General features: G+C 39.9%; 1 pseudogene; it reads left to right on the top strand.

Moving 5' to 3' along the window:
* LOC102189383 lies at positions 9597-18457 on the top strand (annotated as a pseudogene).

Consider the following 19846-nt stretch of genomic DNA (forward strand, 5'->3'; position numbering starts at 1 on the left):
GCTTTCTTGTTTCACCTTTCTTTATTGTACACCTTCTCTTTGTCTCCTTCTGTGTGTTCATGACTGGGAACTTGGAAAAGCACAGCACACCCACTCTTCGCAGATTTGTACCACATCCTGATTGTGCTTCACTAGCTGACATGGCATGTGCCTGGTCCTTGGGTCAGCTCAACAGAAAACATAGGGAATCTCAGGTCATTTATAAGTCAACAACATACCTGGAGCATGAGTGGCTTTCTGATCCTGGGAAATTTATGATTGTTTTTGAATGCCTTCTGTTCAGTTCAGTTCAGTTCAGTCACTCAGTCATGTCCGACTCTTTGCGACCCCATGAATCGCAGCACGCCAGGCCTCCCTGTCCATCACCAACTCCTGGAGTTCACTCAGACTCACGTCTATCGAGTCAGTGATGTCATCCAGCCATCTCATCCTTGGTCGTCCCCTTCTCCTCCTGCCCCTAATCCCTCCCAGCATCAGAGTCTTTTCCAATGAGTCAACTCTTTGCATGAGGTGGCCAAAGTACTGGAGTTTTGCTTTAGCATCATTCCCTTCAAAGAAATCCCAGGGCTGATCTCCTTCAGAATGGACTGGTTGGATCTCCTTGCAGTCCAAGGGACTCTCAAGAGTCTTCTCCAACATCACAGTTCAAACGCATCGATTCTTCGGGGCTCAGCCTTCTTCACAGCCCAACTCTCACATCCATACATGACTACTGGAAAAACCATAGCCTTGGCTAGATGGACCTTTGTTGGCAAAGTAATGTCTCTGCTTTGAATATGCTATCTAGGTTGGTCATAACTTTTCTTCCAAGGAGTAAGCCTCTTTTAATTTCATGGCTGCAGTCACCATCTGCAGTGATTTTGGATGCCTTACTATTCCCCAAATCCACACCCCAGTTCTATCAGGGTTTTACATGGTCTTGTGTGTGTTTCCACACTTAGTCCCTGGCCCTGGTCCCATATATATCTAGTCCCCCTGAAGCTTTAACGAGCCACTCCTGCTGCTCTTCAGTTCAAGCTCAGAGTTAAGTGAAATGGATACCAGTTTCTAGGCAAGCCACATATAGGGGAGAATACTGCATTCAAGGATTTCTGCAATGAGTCTGCTTTGAGGGAGACAACAGGGTGCTGAGCCACTGCCCTTTACAGAGCAAGATGGCTCTGTTCAAGTCAGGGGAGAGGTGAGAGAACATACAAAAATGTCCTTCCACAGTTCTGAAACTTTCCTAGTTGTGCATTCACGTTGTTACTGTAGATGTTTTTTTGACTGTTTCCCAGAACTCCTACGACATTTTCCAGCTGCTTTCTCTTTCCATACTTCCCTTTCCAAGGGAGACTTCACTCCTCTTAGCTCACTATTTTGCTGACATCACTCTATGTGATAAAATGAATTTTTCTTCACAACATCCCCTTGTACCAGTGCATCATGATTTCCCTTACTCTTCCCAAATTTGTTGCAATTTCAGTTGTTTGTAGGTTTTTATTTTATGAATAATATTTAGCATGATAACACACTGTGTAAAATATGTACTGGTTACATTATAAGAGTACTCTAAAAAGTTATGTAACTTAGTACAAGGTATAAATACCCGAGTCTGTTTGAACTTGCACATGGTATCAAAACATTGTTAATGATTAATGCCAATAAATACTTGGCAAACTGTCTGGTTTTAGTGTCCTTTTCAGAATTTCACCCTAGTCAGGTCTGTAAGGGCTTCTCAGGGGGCCTAGTGGTAAGAATTCCCCTGCCAATGTAAGTGACACAAGAGACTTGGGTTTGATCCCTGGATCAGGAAGATACGGTGGTGTAGGAAATGGCAACCCACTCCAGTATTCTAGCCGGGAAATTCCATGAACTGTGGAGCTTGGAGGGATACAGTCCGTGGGGTTGTAAAAGAGTCAGCCATGACTTACTGACTATACCTCTACCACCATAGGTGTGTAAAGCAAAATAATTTTGCTGCTGGAAAATTTAAAGGCCAAGTTTGGTTTGTTTCACATTTTGATTCTCTACTAAGAGATTACATTTTAGAAAATGCTTAATAATCAACACTTTAATTGTGTGACTAGTATGTCTTTCTGTACTATGAAGTAGTTGATTCAACTGATATTTGATCAAAAGTGGGCTTCATAATTAGAAAAGTGAAATGACTCGTGTGTGGAGGTTTCTGTGTAAAGTTTGGTCAATAATTGTTTGGCACATTTCATTTTTATATAACGTAAGTTTTTCTTTCTGATCAAAAAAAAATGTAACTGGCTTCAATTCTCTTCTTACTCTATGGGCACTGGTTTAATCCTTCTCCTCCTCCAATGTATCTGCTAACATTGGATAGTCAGCTAGGGTGTTAACCTCCTGTTATTTATAACCTGTGAAGGCAGAAGAAAATATCAGTCTGCTTATTCAGATTAGAAACAAGCAATGTATCCTAGAGGCCAGAGAAACTAAAAAGGTAACAGAGGTGATTTGGGGTTCAGGTATAAACAGTAGTGGATGTAACATGAGCAAAAGGGACTTGGGTTGTCAAGCATTGAGTTCCTGGATGACTCTGGGAGGGTGACGTGGTTCCACTAATCAGGCTAGAACCATGCCCTGTGAAAGGGGAGAGCACTCAGTCTTCACTCTGCATCAGGGTCTGAGGCTGTGCTCACCTGCAGATTACTCTGAGTTCCCCTCCAGTTTCCGTCTCTTTCCCAGCTTGGCAGAAGAGATGAGACTTGGTTGTCAAGATCACTGACTGTCAACTGCTTTGCTTTGAGGGCCTTTGCAATGGCCAGGTTTCTCTGTATGTTTTATTCCAGAACTCTTCCTCCTTCCAAAAAGACATGACCCAGAGAAGTATTTGAGGTGGAAGGTCCTAAGGATGAGGTGAATAGGAACTAATTGGAGAGAATTGTTTCTCTACGGTGGGATACCTGGTAGGTGCCAGGCAAGACACTCCAAGTGTGTTTTGCCTTGTACTTTGGTTGCTGCTTGGAAACTTCTTCTAATGCAAAATATAGTGTCATTTGAGAGGATAAGCTACCATCTTGCAGGCCAGGTTTTGTAATGAATCCCTTGGGCGTTGTAATGTCTTTTTATTAAAGTGTAGTTTTCAGTGCTTGGACAAAAAAGGGTCTAGCGGACAAGTCTCTAGACCTGAAGCTAGAAAGTTTGCTGTCCATCTTGTCTTTAGAGAATGTAGTAGTGACAAGGTCTGATCCTGAAACTTTGCATCTCACTTTTATCATTTGGAGAACAGAAGGAAATATTCAGAGGCATTTTGGAAAGAGAAGACAGGACTTTTTAGTGCAAAGTAGGGTGCAGGGAGTAAAGTGTTCAGGTTAGTACTGAAGCTTACTGGTCCATTCCTCAGTACATTCCCCGAATGCCAGAATGTTTAAGAAAGACCAGGACTGAACCCAACAGAGGGCGGTTACACCAATTATCTAACTCCTTGTAATAGAAAAGATTCTACACATGTAAAAGAAATGGAATATTACTCAGCATTTAAACCGTTAGTCCTGCAATTTGAAACCACACAGGTGAACTGAGAGAACTTTAGCTAAGTGAAGTAAGCCAGAAATAAAAAGACAAATACTACATGATCTCTTTGTGAAAAGTGAAAGTGAAGTCGTTCAGTCGTGTCTGACTCACTGGGACCCAGTGGACTGTAGCTTACCAGGCTCCTCTGTCCATGGAATTTTCCAGGCAAGATATTTGAGTGGGTTGCCGTTTCCTCCTCCAGGAGATCTTCTCGACCCAGGGATCTAACCCAGGTCTCCCACAGTGTAGGTAGACACTTTATCATCTGAAACACCAGGGGAGTCTCTTTGTAGGTGGAATATAAAATAGTGGAACTTATAGAAACAGAGAGTAGAGAAATGAAGACCAGAAGCTGGAGATAAATCTGCGACAAATGGAAAAATATTGGTCAACAGTCTAGAACCTCAACAATAAGACAAATAAGTTGGTAACTTGATGGACAACACTGTGACAATAGTTAAAAATAATGGGTGATACCCTGAGATTTTGTAGAGAGTAGATGTGAAGTCTTCTTACTAACTCCCCTAAAGTAAAGTAAGTGAGATGAGAGATCTGCTAAATAGCTTGATTTTGGTGATCTTCAACAATGGATCCTTATATAAGAACATCCCTTTGTACACCTTGGTAAAAAATAATGCGATAAATGAGATAAAAAACACTCTGGAGGGAACCAACAGTAGAATAATGGAGGCAGAAGACAGGATAAGTGAGGTAGAAGATAGAATGGTAGAAATAAATGAAGCAGAGAGAGAGAAAAAAAAGAATTAAAAGAAATGAGGACAACATCAGAGACCTCTGGGACAATGTGAAATGCCCCAACATTCGAATCATAGGAGTCCCAGAAGAAGAAGACAAAAAGAAAGGCCATGAGAAAATATTCGAGGAGATAATAGTTGAAAACTTCCATAAAATGGGGAACAAAATACTCACACAAGTCCAAGAAACCCAGAGAGTCCCAAACATGATAAACCCAAGGTGAAACACCCCAAGACACATATTAATCAAGTTAACAAAGATCAAACACAAAGGACAAATATTAAAGCAACAAGGGAAAAACAACAAATAACAAACAAGGGGATTCTCATAAGGATAACAGCTGATCTTTCATGAGAACCTCTTCAGGCCAGAAGGGAATGGCAGGACATACTTAAAGTGATGAGAGAAAAACCTACAACCCAGGTTACTGTACCCGGCAAGGATCTCATTCAGATATGAAGGAGAATTCAAAAACTTTACAGACAAGCAAAGGCTGAGAGAATTCAGCACCACCAAACCAGCACTTCAACAAATGCCAAAGGATCTTCTCTAGACAGGAAACAGAGACAGTACATATAAACTCAAACCCAAAACAACAAAGTAAATGGCAACAAGACCATGCTTATCAAAAATTACTTTTAAAGTAAATGGGTTGAATGCCCCAACCAAAAGACAAAGACTGGCTGAATGGATACAAAAACAAGACCCCTATATATGCTGTCTACAAGACACCCACCTCAAAACAAGGGACGCATACAGACTGAAAGTTAAGGGCTGGAAAAAGATATTTCATGCAAATGGAGACCAAAAAAAAAGGAGTAGTAGCAATACTCATATCAGATAAAATATACTTTAAATAAAGGCTATGAAAAGAGACAAAGAAGGACACTACATAATGATTAAAGGATCAATCCAAGAAGAAGATGCAACAATTATAAGTAAATATATATGTACCCAACATAGGAGTACCACAATATGTAAGGCAAATGCAAACAAGTATGAAAGCAGAAATTAACAATAACACAATAATAGTGGGGGACTTTAATACCCCACTCACTCCTATGGATAGATCAACTAAACAGAAAATTAACAAGGAAACTCAAATTTTAAATGACACAATGGACCAGCTAGACCTAATTGATATCTATAGGACATTTCATCCCAAAACAAAGACTTTCACCTTTTTCTTAAGTGCACACGGAACCTTCTCCAGGATAAATCACATCCTGGGCCATAAATCTAGCCTTGGTAAATTAAAAAATATTGAAATTACCCCAAGCACCTTTTCTGACCACAAGGCAGTAAGATTAGATCTCAATTACAGTGAAAAAAGCCTATTCAAAATTCCAACATATGGAGGCTAAACAACACTCTTCTGAATAACCAACAAATCACAGAAGAAATCAAAATATGCATAGAAATGAACGAAAATGATAACACAACAACCCCAAATCTATGGGACACTGTAAATCAGTGCTAAGGGAAAGGTTCATAGCAATAAAGGCTTACCTCAAGAAACAAGAAAAAAGTCAAATAAATAACCTAACTCTACACTTAAAGCAACTAGAAAAGGAAGAAATGATGAACCCCAGGGTTAGTAGAAGGAAAGAAGTCTTAAAAATTAGGGCAGAAATAAATGCAAAAGAAACAAAGAGACCATGGCAAAAATCAACAAAGCCAAAAACTGGTTCTTTGAGAAGATAAATAAAATTGACAAACCATTAGCCACACTCATCAAGACACAAAGGGAGAAGAGTCAAATCAACAAAATTAGAAATTAAAATGGAGAAGTCAAAACAGATAACACAGAAATACAAAGGATGATAAGAGACTACTATTGGCAACTATACGCCAATAAAATGGACAATTTAGAACAAATGGACAAATTCTTAGAAAACCACAACTTTCCAAAACTGAACCAGGAAGAAATAGAAAATCTTAATAAACCCATCACAAGCATGGAAATTGAAACTGTAATCAGAAATCTTCCAGCAAACAAAAGCCCAAGAGCAGACGGCTTCACAGTTGAATTCTACCAAAAATTTAGAGAAGAGTTAATACCTATCCTACTCAAACTCTTCCAGAAAATTGCAGAGGAAGGTAAACTTCTAAACACATTCAATGAGGCCACCATCATCATAATACCAAAACCAGGCAAAGATGCCACACAAAAAAAACTACAAGCCAATATCACTGATGAACATAGATGCAAAAATCCTTAACAAAATTCTAGTAAACAGAATCCAACAACATATTAAAAAGATCATGCTTCATGACCAAGTGGGCTTTATCCCAAAGATGCAAGGATTCTTCAATATCTGCAAATCAATCAATGTAATACACCACATTAACAAATTGAAAGATAACAACCGTATGATTTTCTCAATAGAGGCAGAGAAAGCCTTTGACAAAATTCAACATCCATTTATGATAAAAACTCTCCAGAAAGCAGGAATAGAAGGAATATACCTCAACATAATAAAAGCTATATATGACAAACCCACAGCAAACATTATCCTCAATGGTGAAAAATTGAAAGCATTTCCCCTAATGTCAGGAACAAGACAAGGGTGCCCACTCTCACCACTACTATTCAACATAGTTTTGGAAGTTTTGGCCACAGCAATCAGAGCAGAAAAAGAAATAAAAGGAATCCAAATTGGAAAAGAAGAAGTAAAACTCTCACTGTTTGCAGATGACATGATCCTCTGCATAGAAAACCCTAAAGACTGCACCAGAAAATTACTAGAGCTGATCAGTGAATACAGTAAAGTTGCAGGATAGAAAATCAGCACACAGAAATCCCTTGAATTCCTATACACTAGCAATGAGAAAGCAGAAAGGGAATTTAGGAAACAATTCCATTCACCATTGCAATGAAAAGAATAAAATACTTAGGAATATATCTACCTAAAGAAACAAAAGACCTATATATAGAAAACTATAAAACACTGCTGAAAGAAGTCAAAGATGACATAAACAGATGGAAAAATATACCATGTTCATGGATCATAAGAATCAATATAGTGAACATGAGTGTACTACCCAAAGCAATCTGTAGATTCAATGCAATCCCTATCAAGCTACCAATGGTATTTTCAGAGAACTAGAATAATCTCACAATTAGTATGGAAATACAAAATACCTCGAATAGCCAAAGCAATCTTGAGAAAGAAGAATGGAACTACAGGAATCAACCTGCCTGACTTCAGGCTCTACTACAAAGCTATAGTCATTAAGACAGTATGGTATTGGCAAAAAGACAGAAATATAGATCAATGGAACAAAATTGAAGGCCCAGAGATAAATCCATGCACCTATGGACACCTTATCTTTGACAAAGGAGGCAAGAGTATACAATGGAGAAAAGACAATCTCTTTAACAAGTGGTGCTGGGAAAACTGGTCAACCACTTGCAAAAGAATGAAACTAGAACACTTTCTAACATCATACACAAAAATAAACTCAAAATGGATTAAAGATCTAAATGTAAGGCCAGAAACTATAAAACTCCTAGAGGAAGACACAGGCAAAACACTCTCTGACATAAATCACAGCAGGATCCGCTATGACCCACCTCCCAGTGTAGTGAAAATAAAAGCAAAAATAAACAAATGGGACGTAATTAAACTTAATATCTTCTGTACAACAAAGGAAACAATAAGCAAGGTGAAAAGACAGCCTTCAGAATCCGAGAAAATAATAGCAGTCAAAACAACTGACAAAGAATTAATCCCCCAAATATACAAGCAACTCCTGAAGCTCAATTCCAGAAGAATAAATGACCCAATCAAAAAATGGGCCAAAGAACTAAAGAGACAGTTCTCCAAGGAAGACATACAGATGGCTAATAAATACATGAAAAGATGCTCAACATCACTCATTATCAGAGAAATGCAAATCAAAACCACAATGAGGTACCATCTCATGCCAGTCAGAATGGCTGCTATGCAAAAATCTACAAACAATGAACGCTGGAGAGAGTGTGGAGTAAAGGGAACCTTCTTACACTGTTGATGGGAATGCAAACTAGTACAGCCACTATGGAGAACAGTGTGGAGATTCCTTAAAAAACTGGAAATAGAACTGCCATATGACCCAGCAATCCCACTGCTGGGCATACACACTGAGGAAACCAGAATTGAAAGAGACACGTGTACCCCAATGTTCATCGCAGCACTGTTTATAATAGCCAGGACATGGAAGCAACCTAGATGCCTATCAGCAGATGAATGGATAAGAAAGCTGTGGTACATATACACAATGGAGTATTACTCAGCCATTAAAAGAATACATTTGAATCAGTTCTAATGAGGTGGATGAAACTGGAGCCAATTATACAGAGTGAAGTAAGCTAGAGAGAAAAACACCAATACAGTATACTAACACATATATATGGAATTTAGAAAGATGGTAACGATGACCCTATATGCGAGACAGCAAAAGAGACACAGATGTATAGAACAGTCTTCTGGACTCTGTGGGAGAATGTGAGGGTGGGATGATCTGGGAGAATAGCCTTGAAACATGTATATTATCATATATGAAACATATCACCAGTCCAGGCTTGATGCATGAGACAGGGTGCTCAGGGCTGGTGCACTGGGATGATCCAGAGGGATGGGATGGGGGCTCAGGATGGGGAATACGTGTAGACCCATGGCTGATTCATATCAATGTATGGTAAAAACCACTACAATATTGTAAAGTAATTAGTCTCCAACTAAAATAAATAAATAAAAAAAGAATACGCATCAACTTGCATGGATGGTTGAATTAAGATTTTTCTTAGTAGATTGAAGGGATGATTACACTAGAGTAGGATTTCCCACATAATCACTTTGTGGTCATCTATTTACCGAGTTTCTTTGAATCTGTTACATGCCTCCCAGACAAAGGAGTTAATAATCTAGAGTCTCTGCCTGAAAAACTTGAAGAAGTAGAAACAGGTGAGTTCTGCACACAGTCCTGGTTATGACTCTTGAGTCTCTGGGGATTTCATGAACCAAGAGTTTGCTGAAGTCGTAGTGAGCACGACACTGCCTTACATTGAACATGATAACTTTATCTTGTCTTTCATCCTTTTAACTTGAGCAGATTTGGTGGTGTTCCCTCTTGGTGAGCCTAAACCTTCTACCTTTATAGGGAATTGGGAGACATTGTCTACAGTCCTGCCCTACTTTACAATGAGATTTGTAGACTGCAATTAGTCATTAAGAATGTTTTGCTTAAAACTCAAATGGGGCATTGTATCAACCTAGAGGGGTAGGATTTGGAGGGAGATGGGGAGAAGGTTGAAAAGGGAGGAGATATATGTTTACCTATGGCTGATTCATGTTGAGGTTTTACAGAAAACAAAATTATGTAAAACATTGATCCTTCAATTTAAAAAAAAGAATTTAAAAAAAGGAAAGGTTTACTTTGCACTCTTGATTTCAAGTTACAGAAATCAACTCAAGCCATCTGATGCAAAAAAGCTTAGTAGACTATGTAGTTGCAAATCTCAGACACAGAGAGATTTGAGGATTTGCAGGACTCTTCAGAAATGTCTCCTTTTTCTATCCCTTATCATGACATTACTATATTTTTACTGAACATTTACATTGATGGAAAATATGGTTTTGGAGGCTTTTCAAGCCTAATGGTCATGAATATTTGAGAGCATGTCTGGATCTTCCACCTTCCATATCAGCCTAACAAGAGCCTTGCTGGTTCACATGCCTGCTCTAGGACATCTGATGCTTGAAGAGAAAAGGAAACCTGATTATCTATCCCAGGAGTCATTTGCAATTTTTATTCTGGAAATTATGGCATGGAACTTACTGCCATTCTCAGACCAGAGACATTTCAAGAGAGGCAAGTACAGGAAACAGACATAATTCACAGAAGTCACGGAAGTCCCTTGAAGAACATAGAAAAATTGTATTTTTTGTAACATGTAATAAGTGTAAGAGAATAGAATAAGCCTCCTTCCTATAGACATTGCTTATAACTCCAAACACAAATCACATTGCAAATACTAGTATGCAGAAAGTTATAAACTTACCTCATGGAGATTTAATTCCTGGTGCCTGGCAGCCTGGCTAATCGTGGAGAAATTATTTTGTCACATCTCTAATATGCCTGCTTCTGTTCCATCCAGGGGAGGAGTTATTTCCAAAAGATGAAAATCAAAAATTGATATTTGATTCCTTGGATCTCTGTCACACGTGGGAGGTGAGTCCAGGGAGGAGAGAACCAGTGGAGAAGCTGGGAGAGGGAGAACCTCCTTCATCTCTTCCACCTGTGAGAATGGGCTGTGGACCATCAGACTCAGCAGTTCATGAATATAAGGGCTGGGTTGCTGGGGTTGAGGGGAGGAAACCATTGCTGAAATGTTCACATAGAGGAATGAGATGGAGAATTTTGGACAATGAAGACAAGGCATTTCTTTCCTTGCATGTGATATGTCTTCTTTGTTTTTTTTTTTTATTTTTTTAAGGCGGAAATAGTGATTGTTCAACTGATGTGATGACTTTCTTTCCTTTTTCCTCTTGATACTCAATGCTAATTCTTGATGGTGACCGTGTTTGTTGATTTTTTCAGCATTTATTCTTGTTCTTGCCCATTCCAAGTGACTGCTCACCACCCCTCCCTCCCAGGCCCTGGAGAAGTGTAAGGACACAGGGCTGATTCAAGTCCATTGGGGTGTCCAGCTTCAACCACAAGCAGCTGGAGAAGATTGTGAACAAGCTGAGGGTCAGGTACAAGCCGGTCTGCAACCAGGTGAGCAGCTCGACTCCTCTCCCTCCAGCTCTTCAGAACCTCCTTCTTACACTGAAGCCAGATATCTGGCTGTCCTTCCCTCCTGTTCATCTGACCTTTGTGGGACAGAGGACTCTAGAGAGCAGAGCCTCTGTCTGGATGGTGTGAATAGAACCCAAAGTAGTATCTCTATGTAATCTGGATGGAAAAGGTGGGGAGGGAATCCTTCTGAATTTTGGGTAGAATCTAGAACTAGAGGTAGGAGGTGTTTTGCTGAGATTAAAGGATGACAAGATTGGATGGGAGAGTGCCCTGGAACGAACTGTGTATAGGCAGGAAGCCTTGAAAACATTGAATGGAAAGTAATAAAGTAACCAATCAGCTGAGATGAGTGGTAAGTGTTTGTGTGTGGTTCTGATGGCTGAATCCTTAGTCTTGGTGTCTTAGCCTTTATGAGTCTCAACAGAGAGCACAGAACAGAATATGTGCTGGAGATGACTAAAGTCATCCAGGTTAGAGGGTAAAGTTAAAGGCTTGAGGTGATGCTAACAGAAGATAAAACATTTACCTGGGAATATCTACTCAAATATAGAGGACACTTTTTTATTACTCAACTTGGACTGGTTCTCCCATCCATGGTCTGTCATAAAGTTAACTGTATAAACACATTTTTCTCTACTTCTCTCTAGATGTTGATATTTCCATTTACATTTAATGTTGCAATCTTTCCTTTAGGCACTTAAAACTTTTAATCTGCCTCTGTCATGTTAATATTACCTTTTCAAATAATCTGACACTCTTCTCTGTTGACATTCTACAGGTGGAATGTCACCCTTATCTCAACCAGAGCAAACTGTTGGATTTCTGCAAGTCACATGATATTGTTCTTTTAGCCTGTGGTGTGCTGGGATCACAAGGAGTAAAAAATGGTATTGAATCCTATTGAAGACAAGTGGGAGTTTCCCTAAAATTCAATTTTTGATGAGATTTTTTAAAATATAAATTTATTTATTTTAATTGAAGGTTAATTACTTTACAATATTGTATTGGTTTTGCCATGTATCAACATGAATCTGCCACAGGTATACACGTGTTCAGGACGGGGAACACGTGATAAGATATTTTAAAATACAGTACTCAGATAACTCTCCTAAGCAAAGGGGAGAGAGGGGATGGATGGAATATTTTCTTTTCTTATAACTTCCCATCACCCAGCCATTTTTTTGTACATTGTATCAGCTGCGATTCATGGAGTCGCAAAGAGTTGGACACGACTGAGCGACTGAACTGAACTGAACTGATTAGATCGTAAACTCATCATTAACATACGTCTGCATTAAAATCTATATATAATCCCCTAGTTGGAACCAGAGACACAAGCTTATGTCATGATTTATGTAGTTATTAACTAATAAAACATTTCTAAAAATAGAAATTCCAAGCCTCAGTTACCTTATGTGTAAAATTGGGATAATAATATGCAATTGTGAGGTCTATTATGATAGAAAAAACCAAACTTGAACCACTTATGTAAATATCTAAAGAAAAATAATGAGGGAATAAATGTCTCTGATTTTGAGACTACTTGCTTTTTATTAATACCTTAGGAAAGTGAGCAGAGAAGGCAATGGCACCCCACTCCAGTACTCTTGCTTGGAAAATCCCATGGACAGAGGAGCCTGGTAGGCCGCAGTCCATGGGGTCGCTAAGAGTCAAACACGACTGAGTGACTTCACTTTCATTTTCACTTTCACGCATTGGAGAAGGAAATGACAACCCACTCCAGTGTTCTTGCCTGGAGAATCCCAGGGATGAGGGAGCCTGTTGGGCTGCCATCTATGGGGTCGCACAGATTCGGACATGACTGAAGTAACTTACCAGCAGTAGCAGCAGGAAAGTGAAATTTAAAAAATCCCTGGAATTTCCCTTCTGTTTCTCTGTTCATGCCCTTGATTATGGAAGAAAAACAACCTCTGAGAATTAAAGAAAAAACCGACAACTTTAGCAATCCTTGTCTCAGGTCAATAATGCATCCAAATACCTGCAGAGTTTTGTAAGCACAGAATGGGAGGTGACACAGTTGAGATGCTGATTCAGTTATTCTTCAGCTAAGCCATGAAATTTGTATTTCTAACAAAATCCCAGGTGATACTGATGATGCTGGTCCATGGACCACACTTTGAGAAGCACTACTTAATCTGTCTGGGAAAACTACTCACAGACTGAGTACTTAGTCTCAGCTCCTCTGGATTTCTGAATTTCCTTCTAAGGTGAATGTGAACCACCCCATTCTCTTGGAGGACCTGGTTCTTTGTGCCATTGCCAAAAAGCACAAGCGAACTCCAGCTTTGGTTGTCCTTCTCTATCAGAAACAATGTGGGGTTGTGGTTCTGTCCAAGAGCTACAACAAGAAACAATTCAAAGAGAACATACATGTGATGAGTCAGGCTATGGGTAGGGGGCTCCTAAGGAATATCCTTCACAAGGGTCATTCTTTGTCTATTTCTCAAGACTTTCCTTGAGTTAAAATGATTTATCAGTTCTTCCCTGTGCATGAATGCCTTGTGTGTATTCCTGATGGTTTTCTCCTCCTGCTGTGGCAACAGGAGAGGTGGCCTGGCTGTGGAGGGTTCAGTTCAGTTCAGTTCAGTCACTCAGTCATGTATGACTCTGCGACTTCATGGACTGCAGCACACCAGGCTTCCTTGTCCATCACCAACTCCTAGAGCTTGCTCAAACTCATGTCCATTGAGTCAGTGATGCCATCCAACCATCTTATCCTCTATCTTCCCCTTTTCCTCCTGCCTTCAATCTTTCCCAGCATCAGGGTCTTTTCCAATGAGTCAGTTCTTTGCATCAGGTGGCCAAAGTATTGGAGCTTCACCTTCAGCATCTGTCCTTCCAATGAATATTCAGGACTTATTTCCTTTACAATTGACTGGTTTAATTTCCTTGCAGTCCAAGGGACTTTCAAGAGTCTTCTCCAACACCACAGTTCAAAAGCATCAGTTCTTTGGCACTCAGCTTTGTTTACAGTCCACCTCTCACATCCATAACATGCCTGCTGGAAAAACCACAGCTTTGACTAGACGGACCTTTGTTGGTAAAGTAATGCTTCTGCTTTTTAATATGCTGTTTAGGTTTGTCATAGCTTTTCTTAGAAGGAGCAAAGGTCTTTTAATTTCATGGCTGAAGTCACGATCTTCAGTGTCCAAGATCTTGGAGTCCAAGAAGATAAATTTATACAGAAAATAGAGACTTTAGTTCCAGTGCTAGGTCTGAAATTTATCCTATCACTTTGTACAAATGATGTCTTCTTACCTTCATTCTCAATGGACGAAATTTTACTATGTGATTATTTTACGCCTTTTGGACTGTTTTAACAAAATGCCACAGATTTGGTGTCTTAGAAACAATGAAAATTTGTTTCTCACATTTCTGAAGCTGGAAGTCTGAAGTCAGGGAGCACTCTTGGACAGGTGAGGGTCCTCCTCCAGGCTTCTTCTTGTATTTTAACATAGTTGAGGTGGGCAGTAGAGTTCTCCCAAGTTTCTTATATGACCATGATGTTGTTGAAATCTCATCAAAAAGGCTCCACCATCATAACCTAATCACCCCCAAAGGCTCCATTTCTAACACCATCCACATGTGAATTTGGGGGCATGAAAATTATGGCAGCAATCTTTAATCTCCAAACAATAGTGATTTTATTTTGCATTTTCCTGAATACTAATAAGTTTTCATCTTCATATATTTAACCTTCTTGAGTTTCTGTCTTTGTGAAGTTCCTCTTCAAGACTTTGTCCACTTTTGCATGGTGTCTCTCATTTGTCTTCTGTGTAACAGAGCATTACTGTGCCCTTAAGCATAGGTGTACAGAAAACTCTCCAGTTTTAAGATTTAATGCAGAGATCAGTCATGTGTCTCTTGATTCTATGGTTTGAGATTCCGCCTGCACTCAGCTCAACTGTTGTCCTCTTGGCTGTGCTCTCGTGCATTTGCTATTCAGTTCAGTACAGCTTGGCAGTTCTGCTTTAGCAGGTGGATATGACTCTTGTCAGAGGAGACTGCATGCTTCTCCATGTAGTTTTTCATATATATTTGGCTAGAATCTGGTCAACTAACTTGGTTTTCATCTCAGGACAACGCTGTAATTTCAAGCCAGGGAGTGGGAAAAAATCCATGTCATTGTCTCAGCTCAGAACTAAGTCACCACTTCTTTTGGCAAACTTAAATCTCCATTGCAAATTACAGGTCAGGCCATGTCAAGGGTTAGGTGCATGGTCCCCTGAAAAATTGTTTTTCTGCTTCCATTGAAATTTCATTGAAAAATATACCTGAAACTGACTTTCTAATATGATATAAAAATGATTGCCTATATATTTATTTATTTAAATAGAAATCTAAGTGTCTATGTATTTCATCGATTTTTATTATCAACTCTGTCATATAATAAGTGCCCATAAGTACATTTGTGGCCCTTCTCTTCCATTTAACTATTCAGTTTTCTGTTCTGTGTTTTTAAAAAGGAAAATCAGTGTTCTTCTTTAGAATGGTACATTTGTCTTTAAGGATGTCTTGACTGCTCTTGACCAGCTGTTCTTTTATTTAAAATTTAGTATTACTTTACTGATTTCCACAAAAGATTATGTGTTTAAGACTTTGGTTCATGTTGCACTGAAAGAAAGGCAATGCCAAAGAATGCTCAAACTACCACACAATTGCACTCATCTCACATGCTAGTAAAGTAATGCTCAAAATTCTCTAAGCCAGGCTTCAGCAATACGTGAACTGTGAACTTCCTGATGTTTAAGCTGGTTTTAGAAAAGGCAGAGGAACCAGAGATCAAATTGCCAACATCCGCTAGATCATGGAAAAAGCGAGAGTTCCAGAAAAACATCTATTTCTGCTTTATTGACTATGCCAAAGCCTTTGTGTGGATCACAATACACTGGGGAAAATTCTGAAAGAGATGGGAATAGCAGACCACCTGACATGCCTCTTGAGAAATCTGTATGCAGGTCAGGAAGCAACCGTTAGAACTGGACATGGAACAACAGACTGGTTCCAAATAGGAAAAGGAGTAAGTCTAGGCTGCATATTGTCACCCTGCTTATTTAACTTCTATGCAGAGTACATCATGAGAAACGCTGGACTGGAAGAAACACAAGCTGGAATCAAGATTGCTGGGAGAAATATCAATAACCTCAGATATGCAGATGACACCACCCTTATGCCAGAAAATGAAGAAGAACTAAAAAGCCTCTTGATGAAAGTGAAAGAGGAGAGTGAAAAAGTTGGCTAAAAGGTGAGCATTCAGAAAACGAAGATCATGGCATTTGGTCCCATCACTTCATGGGAAATAGATGGGGAAACAATGGAAACAGTGTCAGACTTTATCTTTTGGGGCTCCAAAATCACTGCAAATGGTGACTAGAGCCATGAAATTAAAAGACGCTTACTCCTTGGAAGAAAAGTTATGACCAACCTAAATAGTATATTCAAAAGTAGAGACATTACCTTACCAACTAAGGTCCGTCTAGTCAAGACTATGGTTTTTCCAGTAGTCATGTATGGATGTGAGTGTTGGACTGTGAAGAAGGCTGAGCACAGAAGAATTGATGAGTTTGAACTGTGGTGTTGGAGAAGACTCTTGAGAGCCCCTTGGACTGCAAGGAGATACAACCAGTCCATTCTGAAGGAGATCAACCCTGGGATTTCTTTGGAAGAAATGATGCTAAAGCTGAAGCTCCAGTACTTTGGCCACCTGATGCAAAGAGTTGACTCATTGGAAAAGACTGTGATGCTGGGAGGGATTGGGGGCAGGAGGAGAAGGGGACGACAGAGGATGAGATGGCTGGATGGCATCACTGACTCGACAGACGCAAGCCTGAGTGAACTCTGGGAGTTGGTGATGAACAGGGAGGCCTGGTGTGCTGCGATTCTTGGGGTCGCAAAGAGTCTGACACGACGGAGCGATTGAACTGAACTAAACTGCACTGAATCACTAGATCACTCTGGAAAATGTATTTCTTTAGAAAGTTAAGCTTTTTTTTTTCATGACTGTGATGTGAATTTTTAATAATTTGTGTTCTTTAATATTTAAAACACTTTTCATTCATAACTGTTTACACTAAAGTGTTAGTTGCTTTAGTTGTGTTCAACTCTTTGTAACCCCATGGACTATAGCCTGCCTGGCTCCTCTGTCCATGCGATTCTCCAAGCAAGAATGCTGAAGTGGGTTGCCATTTTCTTCTCCAGGACATTTTCCCAACACAGGGGTCTTCTCCACTAAGGCATTGACATATAGGTTTTGTTAGATTTATTATATTAGATAATGAGCAAGTTTCATATCAGATTCTTGAATAGGCTTTCACAGGGAGCCTCCTTCCCACACTGCTTCAGCAGAATGCTGTCACCCTTAGGGAGTGTTGGGGAAAGGCAATCAGTCTAATGTCAGCTCAGGTTCAGTATCAAGTCAGGAGTGTCTAAAGCAGTGTGTTTGAAAAAAGCAAATTTTAGTTTAATTTCTGTCACAAGTGATTCACTCAGAAAGATAAGGGACTGATGCACAATGTTTGTGAGGTGGACAGAGTAGGAGAAGGTGTGGAAAGGAGAGATGAGAATTCATCAGAGGATTCCAGGTTGTTCTCCTGGAAGCTGAGGACAGACACATCTTCCCTGTCCCCTCTTCTTGTCTCCATCCAGCTGGAAAGTCCTCCAGTGCCCAGGAGGAGGCTGGCTCCTTCTGGGAGAGGTTAAAATGATTGTTCTTTCCCTCCAGATGTTTGAGTTTGAACTGAGTCTGGGTGACATGAAAGCAATTGATGGCTTCAACAGAAATATAAGATATTATGAATTTCTAATGTAAGTGGCTGTTTCACACACAGAGTTTTTTTTGTTGTTGTTTTTTGGTAGCGGACAGGTGAGCAGGAGAACTAAGCTTTTTAAAAGCTTCAGTCAGTCCTTAAGTCAGTCCTCTTTTCAAGACTGAAAAGAAAGACAGTCTAGCATAGAAGTCTTCCAGCACAGGAGTCAACCAGGTACTTCCTGCAGACCTCAAACCAGAAGCTCCCTCCAGGGCCCCATCCTTGATCAGCAGAAATGAGATTGGGGCCCAGGACAGCGCATCAGTAAAATTCCCACAGTAGACATTGTGGTAAATAAATTCACTACTTTGTGCCCCTAATCCCTGTGCTTGGTGTACCTCCTCTCACAGCCCAGGGAGCCAGGAAACACAAAGGGCGCAGTCTCCACAGTCCACTGTTCTTTCAGGGATCAGTGAACATGGTTAATGTTTAATTATTTTCACATCAGGGGAAAATGATTATATTAATTACAAAACTATGTTATAATGAAGCCAGATTTCATGAATGAATCCATCTCTTTGTCTTCCAGTGGTGTCAGTCACCCTGAGTATCCATTCTCTGAATAATATTGACTCTCAGCTCTCACTGTAGTTCTTTGATAACTTCTTATTTCTAGAGTGGTTAAGAAAATTTTTGTGCCTGAAGGAGAAGTTTAAATAAAGTGTCTGAACTTTCTAAACCCATGCTTTTCCTTTTAAAAATACACTTTTTATGAAACAGCATAGACTTCAAAATAAGAATACTCTTTTTCCTGATGATTAAAATAATACAGATATATGACAGAATATTTAGATAGAAAAGGGACAGGACAGGGAATGATGATCAGCTGTGTTCACCCACTCAAAAATACTTTCTTTGGTGCATTTACACTGTGATTTTACTTGACAAATGTGTGTGTTTGTTTATTTACAAAGACATATAAACTTCAATCTACAGGTTGTATACTTCTTTTGAAACATAGCTTAAGTATCTTGGTAAGCTAAAAACATGATTTTAAAAATCCAGCATTATATTTTGCTTCCTGTATAGCAAGCAGCACATCTTAGTCATATGTGTAATTTCTTATTTGTCTGCCTGTGCTCAGCATTTTGATGAATCCTTACACATTTTGAGTTTATTCAGTGGTCATTCAGCAAAACTTTACTGAATATTCTTTAGAAAGACATTGTTGTATCAACAAATGTCAATAACTGAAATGAGAAATGTCTTGAGTCATTAGTCTCATGGAGAATGAGACTGAATGAAATCAGGAGAATTTAACTGTTAGAAATGGGTAAGTGTCTGTTGAGATAATTCTGCACAATCTCTCTCATTTCTGTACTTCTGTTAGGCAGAGACACAAACTACCGTTCACCCCACACAAATTTTCATTTGTATCAAACAGCCTTGAAAATAGAGACAGTGGTTCCCTGCATTTTTCTGGAACAGAAAACACTTATTCCAGGAAGGAAGGGTGTTCATGGAATATTTAAGGGCCAGCAAGTCTGCTGATGTGGGTGGAGTTTAGTGAGGTGGGGAGACAGGAGCTGAAGACAAGTCAGAGAGCCAGTGGGGCAGGGGGTCCTTGTCACATAGGCTTTTAAAGGACTTTACTGTGAGGGAAATGGAGAAGGATAGTTCCAGAACACTCTTCCTCAGGCCTCTCTCTGATAGCTGATGACCACCTTGGCCCATCCAGACATCCTGCTGGTCTGAGCCGGATCTGTCCGCCCCATTGCTCACTCTGCCCAGCATGAGTGGCCCTTGCCCCAGGGAGAGTGAACTGGATCCAGAGGTGCTGAGGGGGCATTTGTGGGCTTGGGGGCACACAGGCTGCCCAGTAAACTGGCCGAGTCCTGGGCAGCATCTGGTCACCCTCTCAGCCTGTTCCAGGAGCAGGAGTGGGTTCATGTCTCAGGAGAGGAGTCAGGTTCCTGGGCTTCCTGTGGGTCCACCTGGGTTCATAGCAGCTGCGG

This window comes from Capra hircus, chromosome 13 (assembly GCF_001704415.2).
Source record: "Capra hircus breed San Clemente chromosome 13, ASM170441v1, whole genome shotgun sequence".
Lineage (NCBI taxonomy): Eukaryota > Metazoa > Chordata > Mammalia > Artiodactyla > Bovidae > Capra > Capra hircus.